The sequence below is a fragment of the Populus euphratica genome, unplaced genomic scaffold, assembly GCF_000495115.2.
Source record: "Populus euphratica unplaced genomic scaffold, PopEup_1.0 scaffold865.1, whole genome shotgun sequence".
Taxonomy (NCBI): domain Eukaryota; kingdom Viridiplantae; phylum Streptophyta; class Magnoliopsida; order Malpighiales; family Salicaceae; genus Populus; species Populus euphratica.
This window is the reverse complement of record NW_011500725.1, coordinates 86,087-96,568: the sequence shown is the minus strand read 5'-3', so window position 1 is coordinate 96,568 and position 10,482 is coordinate 86,087. Positions and strand designations below refer to the sequence as shown.

Below are 10,482 nucleotides of genomic sequence, written 5' to 3'. Positions count from 1 at the left end.
GTAAATTATGGCTTTTCATATTATTTTAAAAAACTTTTCCTTTTTGATTCTCTTACTGATATATTGTTTAGTAAATTATGACTTTATTACAATGTTGGTTTTTCTCATAATGATCGGGTGTGAGTTTGTTTTTTTGAATTTAGATTTTTTTACCAAAAAAAACATGGTGCTAAGAAAAAAACGTTTCGCTTCATAATTTAGATGATCTTTTTCCTAAAAAAACAAAAACTTAAATGATCATTAAGGAAAAAAACCCATGAAAATTCTAACTGGGCTTTCATAAAAATGAGCAAAGTCCTGATTTTTATTCGTACACCATTTTCAAGATGCAAACTTTTGACCCGTATCCTTTCCGGGCCATCAAAAAAACGCCACCGTTGGTCCTCTCTCTCCATCTATGTTGCGGCCAGTATGTATTCAGCTCAGGTAACAGTAACATTTACTACCAAAACATCAAGCAGTAGCAGCATCTTGGGATGAGTCAAAGTGACCGAGTTATAAGAGCACGTGACAACTCACGTGATGTGGTTGGTGAGGAGCAAAATGTCACTCCTTGTGCAGAGTTTGACACGGCCTCCTTTCACAATTATACTCATGTTGGTATCCATGAATAGGTTGGTATCCATGAATAGATGATTAAGGTAAGAAAGAAAAAGGCTTCAATCTTTATTAATCTGTTCTAAGTTTTTGTATCTGGGTTTTTGTTTGTCTAGTAAATTGTTATGTTTTTTCTACAAGGAGTTTATGGTTGGTATCCATGAATAGGTTCTCTTGTGGCTGTTTTATTTGATGTGTAAGTGAAGGATTTTGGAGTTTAAGGTTTTTTGACAATGTTTATTTGTCTTGTTATTGTTGAAATTCTGTTTCTTGAATGTGAAATGGGTTTTATGCTTTGTTTTGTTGAAAGATTTTGGTAGGTTTTGTGGGGTTTCACTTAGTAGTTTTGTGTGTTTGATCATTTTTGGAATGGTTGAGTTGGCGTGGCTTGTTGACTTTGTTAATTGAGAAGTATTTTGTGTTTGGAATTTAGGAATTTAGGAATTTGTGGGCTTTTCTTTTGGCAGTCAAGAGTTTTTTATGGAATGATAGAAATATGTTCAAGTTTTTATTCTATGTATGCAGGATCATGTGCGGGCAAACGCTTATAGAGATGCAATCTTTCACCATCAGAGTGTGATAGAAGGCAATTAATGCCATCATGGTCAGTATTCAGTTGTTAATCTATGATATTGTGCTCTTCTTGATGTAAAACTACGTTGCATTAAGCTTTCTGTCTGCTTGCTGCCTTGGCATAGAGCATTTATCAAGTACCTCTTTGATTTAATCCCAACAGTTACGAAAGATGTATGATTCCATATGCTTAAGACCATGAAATATATAATGTCATATAGTGAAAGAAAAAAGCTTCAAAATCTTATACGTTGAACATCAACATTCTGCCTAGTGGCAAGAAATTTTAGGAATATTTGTGCAGTATGTGTCCTGATTGCTCAATTCAAACACTTGTTCAGGTTGTCATGGATGTTGGTTGGGGCACAGGAATTCTTTCAATATTAATTCCAATATTTTGTGCTCAGGCTGGGGCAAAACGGGTTAGATATATTTGAGCAATTCTTTTACATGGCAATGCATTTTCTAGTGACTTTGGAAGTGTATTAATGAATTGCATAAATAATCATCACCTTTGTCCAAAAATGATTCATGTTGCTTGCCATCCATGTTGCATGGTATTCTCTCATAAGCTTTGTCTATGATAGATGAATCCAACAAATGAACTCTCATATTCCATGGTCATTTTACGTGGTGCATTGGAAATGCCAATGGTTAAATGTTGATGCAATGTTCTTCTCTTTTATTAATTTTTATAGCTAATTCTACAAGCATTTTTCTTACACGAAGCCACAATGGACAATTAGATCCCCTAAAAATTAGGCCTACAAATTGTTGATTAGGCCAATTTTTTTTTATTTTGTTGCTGTTCTATTTAGTATCCCCCATCTAAAGTCTCTTATTTATGGACATCTCCTTCTCCTGTTACTTGTAGAATTCTTCTTCTTTCTTCCTGTCCAATTATCACTGGAAAACACCCTCTGGTTGCCGACTTATAGCAGCTGCATATCCACCCTTACAAGGACTCATGCACCGACTCTGCTGTCCGGAATTTCTGCTGCTGCCGATTCTTTTCTGCTGATTTTTGCTCCACCTGGGTCCTCATCAGAGCCATGGTGTAAAACAAGAAATTTACATGATTTTTGGATCATTTATTTCTCTACATATAATGTTTGATATAACAGAAAAGAGAGATGAAGACTTCTAGAGAGACGAGTCTATTAATGATGGTGACATCCATGAAAGGGTCCAAAAAAGAAATAAAGACCTGAAATTACAGTTTAGTTTTCAAGACTTATTGAAGTTTCTAAAACTTTTTTGAATGAATTAAAATCGACTTTGAGGTTGGAGTGAGTTTGTAGAGGCTATTTTCTTCTTGTGCATGCAAATCTTATATCAGTGGAGAAAAAATTAATAGAGCGGCTGTAATGCCTTGCTCAGATCACATCAACACTGCAATTTAGACTTGAATAAAATTACTATTAGGATCAAACTGGCTCTATCGATCATTCTCAGCAGCCAATATTATTGTCAGCAAATCACAATTTGTTTTTCCCCATACAAATGCTAGCAGGCAATCTTCTGTGAAAATCTTGAGAAAGTCCCAACTTTCTGTGTATCTTAATCAAAATGATTCAATTAGACATTGAATAGTGGCATCTGAACTTCCTTTTGAAACATAGTTGAATCACTCCCTGCCACTTCTCCTGAAAGCATGGTGGAATTTCATGAAAGTTATCTACGTGTCATTTAAAAATAATCATAATCTAATTAAAACATAAATTCAAGATTTATTTGAAAAAATACACATCAAATAATACATTATTTAAAAAAAAAATCAGATCAAATCTAAGTTTGATCCAATAAAGTAATAGCTCATATGTGGGCCTGCAAAGCTAGACCTAAGCACGAGTTTTTATTTTTTTTTAAGTTTGATGGGGCGAGCATACATGTCCACCCCAAGTATTTTAAAAAAATGATGCGTTGCCTACATCGGCAGGCAACTCATTATTTGCACAATTTAGAATCCGGCTACTATGACAGCTGGAAAATCAGGGTCCATTATTATTTTTATCCAAAAACTCATTTGTAACTTATTTTTTACCAACAAATACCTAGAAACCACCTTATAGACCTTCTTGAATCAATCCATGACCACTAAAAAACAGCCTAAAACCCCAAATTCACCTAAAAAAATCTTAACAAACATCTAATATATCATAACCACCTTATCATATGAAACCTTTTGATGGTCGAAATTGTTTTAGTGGTTGAAATCTTTTCCAACAACTACTTTAATTTTTTCTAAGTTAAAATCCAACGACTCCCTCTATCTCCTTCCACCAGAAAAGGATTAAAAAAAATAAAAAAAAATAAAGTTAGATATCAAAATATATTTTCTTAAAATTCAAGGGATTGGTCACCTAATATCTAAAAAAGATAAGGGATTAAAATGAATGTTTTAACAAAATTTTCAAGTTGTCCCCTATATTACTTGAGATTTTCATTTCAGTCCCCTATATTTCAATTCAACCTTTCCTCCAAAAAAAAATATATAATAGAGATCTAATTTGGGTTCAGAATAGAAAAATCACAGCACGTGAACAATTTGAACAGTATGTGTCCTGATTGCTCAATTTGAACACTTGTTCAGGTTGTCGTGGATGTTGGTTGTGGCACATTAATTCTTTCAATATTTTGTGCTCAGGCTGGGGCAAAACGGGTAAGATATATTTGAGCAATTCTTTTACAAGGCAATGCATTTTCTAGTGACCTTGGAAGTGTATTAATGAATTGAATAAATAATCATCACTTATGTCCAAAAATGACTCATGTCGTTTGCCATCCATGTTGCATGGTATTGTCTCATAAGCTTTGTCTGTGATAAGATGAATCCAACAATGAACTCTCATATTCCATGGTCATTTTACGTGGTGCATTGGAAATGCCAATGGTTAAATGTTGATGCAATGTTTCTTTCTTTGTAGAAATATTCAAACTTTAGAATTGATGTTGTTATATATATATATATCAGAAGGCTCTACCTTAGAAATATTCTCTTAAAAGTCGTTTTTGTTTCTTCACAGAAGCCTGCATAACATTGCCCTTCTGTCGAACTTGCTTCGCAAGGTCTGTGACAATCATGAGATGAAGAATTTTGAGGCCTATATTTGTGCTTTTACACATTTCATGTGTCATGTATTGGGAGGAAGAATAAAGAGACTAAAATAACATATTAAATAGGTCTTGCTGCTCTGTATGGATAATGTGATGAGCAATCGCGATGGAATTGTCTTAGTTCAGTGTTTATGAGTTTATTGCCCCACCACATGCCTTATTTTATTCATTGAAAAATGCTTATATCAAAATATGGAACCTCCTTATCTGATACAAATGCTCTTGAGTGCCCCTATTGGTCTGAGATGTCTGTTTCAGGAATTTTGAGATTCCCTGGCTATTGCTTTTTTCATTGTATTTTGAGTGACATTCTGTATATCTTGCTTTGATGCATGCACGCTTGTGAAACCTACTCCGTTCGGAGATTTGACTTCTAGTGTTGGTTACAGGTTAAGCACGAGGATTTCTATACAATTGCAATTGATGAACTAGAATCTGTTACCATGAGATACAAATTCAGGTCAATGATGAGAGGTATGCTCTCTTTTATGTCTTTTAACATCCTTCGCGCCTTGAACACGAGACTTTCTGCTCTTGTTCAGTGTTAATCAACATATCATTTTGTTTTCCAGTCTCAAAATTTGGTCTGCAATTTCATAAGACAGAAAGTCTGTGTGACCTAAAAAACTTCCAGGCCTGGATGTTTTGCAGAGGAAAATGCAGAGCCCTTTAAAAATAGCATGCGCTTCTGAACGCTAAAGATTGACTTTTTTAGAGATTTAGTTGTGTTACTGTCTTATGATCATAGTCAAGGATAGTATTCATGCGGATTTTTAGGCTCTCGGTTCGAGGTGCTTAATCAGTTTATGATCCTTGGTAGGGAATCATGCGGGCAGTTAAGAATCAGTCTTGGCTGCAAAAAAATACCAAGCAGCTGGCGCTTTTAGTTCATTTGCTATGACAGCTTGTTGCTCTTTTCTCTTTTGATCAAACCTATTGGTTGCTTGGTGTTTTATAGCTTTGTTTTCCCTTTCCTTTCGGGTTTTTCCCTTTGATGTTAACAAACTTCATTGTGCTTCTTTCTCACTCTTATTTGGTGCTCTCCAGGTGCTGCTGTTCTTCTGTTTTGCTGTCTATCTCTGATATATTAACAGCTTGATTTATCAAGATCTGTTTTATACTGTTGTCATGGTGTTCATGTCCCATGGACATGGTTGTCTGGTCTTTCTAGCCCTTCTGCTTTCATTTTTTGCTTCGATTTGGTAAATGTGTTTTTCTTTTTTTTCCCCTTTCGCACCGGTTTGCTAGGGTGGGGCGATTGTTGAGTCGGGTCTATTGTGAACTGGGTTAGAATACTGCATTTTGAGCAGCTTATGTTTTCTCAAATGCACATTCATCTTCTATATATCTTACTCAAATCGGTTCTCCCTGTTTTCCAGCGGGCTCCATTCTTCGATAATTCCATTACACTTTTAAAATAGAGAAGTGACCACATAATAGATTGCTTTGCAAGGCATATTATATAGATTTTGCCACATTTTTTTATTGGCACGAATTATGAATTTCTTAAGCATATTGTTCTTGATATATATGCTTCCTATATGAAAAGTGATTACACATGATTGATATCTTAATAAATTTTTATTTTCGAAAATCTATCACTTATTGTTTTGCTGTCAACTCTGCTAGGATCATGTCCATTCTCTCCTCGGTCAGCTTCTTGGTCCTGTTTCAAGGATCCGACAGTACATCTCACTTTTTTTTTTTCGCTTATACATGTTCTTAGCTTTTCATAGTTGTTACTTTAAGTCCTCCCCCTTCCTTTACTCAATCCTTATCCATCTTTCTTTTAAATTTGCTTCTACACAGTTGGTATGCTTCCCACCTCCATTTTTACCACGGAAGTAGTTCCTTTTGTTTTTTTTTCTTCCATCGCAGCTGTTTTCTCTAATACATTGTGCATGCACTCTTTTATCCTTTTTGTTTTTTATCCAACATTTCATTTCGTTTCGCTGGCTCAGCATCCTATTCATCACTAGATTTACGACTTTGCAAGGTGTTGTTTATGTTGGTGCTCTGTTAGCGATCTCGGGCCCTATAATCAGGTTTTTTAAGAGGCCTTTATTCTTCTTTCTTATTGGGTTGGTTGTCATTAATGTGAAGCAACCATTAATGAACGGCACCGTCCATTGACAAAGACAGCAGCTGGAGCTGCACTAACCATGTGCACCCATTCAAGATCTTAAAGGTTGGCAGCCACCATTGTTGTAGAAGAGTTGGAGGTGGCAGCCACCATTGTTGACAAAAGAGCAAGAGAAGCTGTCATGGATGCATATAAATAGAGGCATACGTGAGAGAGCAAAATAAGAGAGAGATAGTAGAGCCAAAGAGGTGAGAAATGTAGGAAAGAGTGTGCTGCCAAGGGCAGCAAGCAGTAGCTGTCATTGCAGCATTGCAAAGAGAGAAAAGGAGTGAGGTTGAGAGTTGCAAGAGTAGATGATTCCTCCTCCTCTATTGTTGTAAATCTTGTTCTCTCCCTATATAATGAAATGGTTTCTCCCGTGGATGTAGGCGGTTTGCCGAACCACGTTAAATATTGTGTCAGTGTGCTTAGCCTCCAATGGGAAAATATCAGTACATCACTGGTCGGAATTCCCTACAATTGGTATCAGAGCATTTGGTTTAAAATGGTGTTTGATTTTTGCTCAAAAATAAAAGTTCTCAAAATGGTGTTTTGACCATACCATTGTGTAGAGGAGGCTGAAACGAAGCCACTAGTGAAAACGGCGTCGAAAATGGACGTCGGACATATCCGCACGCTCCCCCACATGGCGAATGAGGTGGCAATCCACCCGCGCAGACGCGCCCCACGTGTCTTTTTCGCCCGGATGGGCTAAGCCGACCCGAATATAATATATCCGATCCATATGATTGAACTGAATATTGATGATGTCAGCATGACATAATTGTGACATCAGCCTGCATGATATGCATGCCAAATGATGATATCAGCATGCACAGTATGCATGTCAAATGATGATGTCATCATGCACAGTAGGCATGCCATGTAAGCGTTCAGTCAGCTGCCACGTCATCACAGGGGACCCACCTGCCACATCTCCGGCCGCAAGCCGAGAGTGAACCGAGTTGAAACCGAGTCGAGGGACAAGATTTTGTGTAGCCGAGTCTACGTGCAACCGGTTCTGAGATTAAATCTTAGCCGTCTGAAGTGCGATTTGGATGATTTCAGACTTGTTTTCAACTAATTTGATCGTTCCAGATACAATGGTACGGTCCGAGCATTGAGATTGAGACCAGAAATAGCGGTGGTGAATTATTAAAGAGAGATTGCCCGATCAGGAGGCATCTGAAGGTCATCATGTGCCCGATCAGGAGGCATATGATGGTCATCATGGTGGGCGATGGAGATGAAGAAGAAGAAAACACACATGTTTATCCAATTACATGTGTTGAACTGTTATGTGGGGAATTTTAATTGCTTTGAGGGAAGAAAAAATTAGGACACTCTAAACATCCGATCATGTGGACGATTTGAGGTGGAGAGTGGAAATTACTGAAGAACAATCTTGATGAATCTAAGCAATGGTAGTCTCGCTACATGTTGAGAAATCAGGTATGAAACTAAAATATTCTAGATCACTTGTAAAGAAAAGCCACAACAAAGTTAACAAATGGTTGTATATACAGAAAGACAATAGGATGGATAGATATGGCCTAAGAAGTTCTGTCTAGGTGATTGGGTTTTAAGCGGGACCGGTGTGACCCCTCCAATCTTTTCTGAGAACTTGCTTAGTGAAAAGATTATCCATATGATACTATTTTCGTATATATAGCAGTTTGTAATGAAACGGTTGGAGACTAACAATATGACGGCACAAGGGAACAATTGGGTTTCGTATGTTCAAGGATCTGATGGGTGGTGATTTCTCCAAGAAGGTTAGATTCGGTGACTATAATTTCTCGAAGGGAGAATTGATGAAGACCCTGATAATGGAAGAGAAATATAGCAAAGGAATAAAGATTGACACCCTATTTTGACTGGGACAGGTGTTGTGACAAGATGAGCTACTGTCAAACATAAAAGCAAAGAATAGGGAGAAATCTGGAGAACAAAAATTGCACGAGGGCACATGAAAATTGTGCAAGAGTACCTGGAGGATCCAACGAGGTACTGTAATGAGACAACAGGTGTAAGGAGAAGAAGAGTTTCCAGATGAAGTTCAGAGCAGAGATTGTGTGAAAAAGTTGTTCAACAGGAAGTCTTTTGTGCTTTTGGTAAAGGCAATAAGTGAGGACCTTTCCAATGCATGCAAGGATGAAAAGATGAGTTATTGCAGATGCATCTAATTGAGGGGGTGCAAACGCCTGTGATAAAAGGTGACTGCCTATAATGAAAGGCGAAAACACCAAAAAGAGGTAGTGTGGGTGGAGCTATCAAGCAGAAAGGCATAGAAGCTCCAAACATAGAATATGAGATGGAAGATTGCGAAGAGTGCACCGCAACTCTTTCTTTCTATGTGATCAGTGATAGTGATCTCTCCCAAAGTCCACATGGTAATAGAGAATCTTAGAGTCACTAGAGACATCCCCGATGAAGGAGAATGTGACCGCTTTATGACGGACAAAGACACCTCAGACAGAAGGTGTGTGGACCATGAAAAGAGCCTAAGTACAAACCGTCACATAACGATGAGTGATTAGATGCTTTCTATATGAAAAGTGATTACACATTATTGATGTCTTAATAAATTGATTTATTTCGTTTGTTTGGACAGGAAATAGAAAGTGGCATATGGTTCCTTCCGGAGATTCTTGTCTTTGTAGTTTCTGACAAGGCTGAGATGTATGCGTTGTGGCATTAAACATGAGAAGAAAGTGACCATTTGTACACGAAGGGGTCGCATCACATGCTGATGCTGAAGATTTTGGTCTACGTTGATGTGTTTACTAATTTCTAGCAAATCTTGACTTGGAGTCAGTCGGAGTCATGTATGTACAGTTATATGATTGTTGACTTTTCTTTAGTATAGTGTTGTTTTCTTTTCTTTTGTGCTACTCTTCTTTCCTCTTCCCTTACCTTTGTTTTCTAATTTATTGTTTTGCTGTCAACTCTGCTAGGATCACGCCCATTCTCTCCTCAGTGAGCTTCTTGGTCTTCTTTCAAGGATCTGACAGTACATCTCACTTTTATACATGCTCTTAGCTTCTCATAGTTGTTACTTTAAGTACCCCTCCCCCACCTTTACTCAATCCTTATCCATCTTTCTTTTAAGTTTGCTTCTACATATTTGTTATGCACCCAGCCTCCATTTTTACCCCAGAAGCAGTTCCTTTTGTGTTTTTTTTGCTGCCGCAGTTGTTTTCTCTTATACATTGTGCATGCACTCTTTTACCCTTTTTGTTTTTTATCCAACATTTCGTTTCGTTTTGCTGGCTCAGCGTCCTATTCATCATTAGATTTATGACTTTGCAAGGTGCTGTTTATGTTGGTGCTCTGTTAGCGATCTCGGGCCCTATAATCAGGTTTTTTAAGAGGCCTTTATTCTTCTCTTTTTCATTTTTTTTTGTTATTTTCCTTGAGTTTTCCAGCCTGTTGTGCAGCACATATGCTTTTGTTGTGATCTTTGTTTATGTAAATTTGATAAGGCATATGACAAAAATCCTGGTTAAATGATTCTTTCTTTTGAGGTGAAAGATATTAGAAAACCGAAGTTGAAAAATTCAGTCGTGCATGAAGCGAATGAGCCTCTATTAGAAAATCTTGAGAGAGCATATATACAATGAGACATTGATGAAGAAGAAGCAATAACCTAAAAGTTAAAAATCATGGGATCTTTTTTGAAGGGAACATTGAGCAGAAGAAGAAACTTACTTTGCAGTTGCAAACAGCTCTAGCTTGGAAAATACTGTTGTCCTATGGTTTGATTTGGTTGTTAAATACATGCTGGGAGATTGAAATGCAATTTTGGAGCGATTGCGTTTCCCTTTATAAGCCAAAACTAACATGCTAAGATCCTCCAGGCTCCTTTCTACATGTTTTCTTGCGGGGCATCCTCTCCTGCTGCTGCATTTATTCCCTTCGAAACCAAAGAATTTATATCAATGGGATGCCAAGGCTTAAACACTTGAACAAGTTCTCCCATTCTTTGAAGCTCAAACTCTCACCTTCTAACTCCAGTTTTCACAGACCCCTGTTAAGGTATGTTTTCACAGGTGTCTTTTACGAAAATGGCA

At 37.3% G+C, this 10,482-nt stretch overlaps 2 long non-coding RNA genes across 2 annotated transcripts; both read left to right on the top strand.

Annotated features, from left to right (window-relative positions):
- Positions 1-287: 287 nt before the first annotated feature.
- Positions 288-3,853, top strand: LOC105116154 (uncharacterized). The gene is made up of 3 exons (XR_840479.1): positions 288-641; positions 1,123-1,201; positions 3,764-3,853. It is a non-coding gene; the product is annotated as an uncharacterized LOC105116154 (long non-coding RNA).
- Positions 3,854-4,313: 460 nt separating this feature from the next.
- On the top strand, positions 4,314-5,667 carry LOC105116151 (uncharacterized). Its single transcript, XR_840477.1, has 2 exons — positions 4,314-4,761; positions 5,335-5,667. It is a non-coding gene; the product is annotated as an uncharacterized LOC105116151 (long non-coding RNA).
- The last annotated feature ends 4,815 nt before the right edge of the window (positions 5,668-10,482 follow it).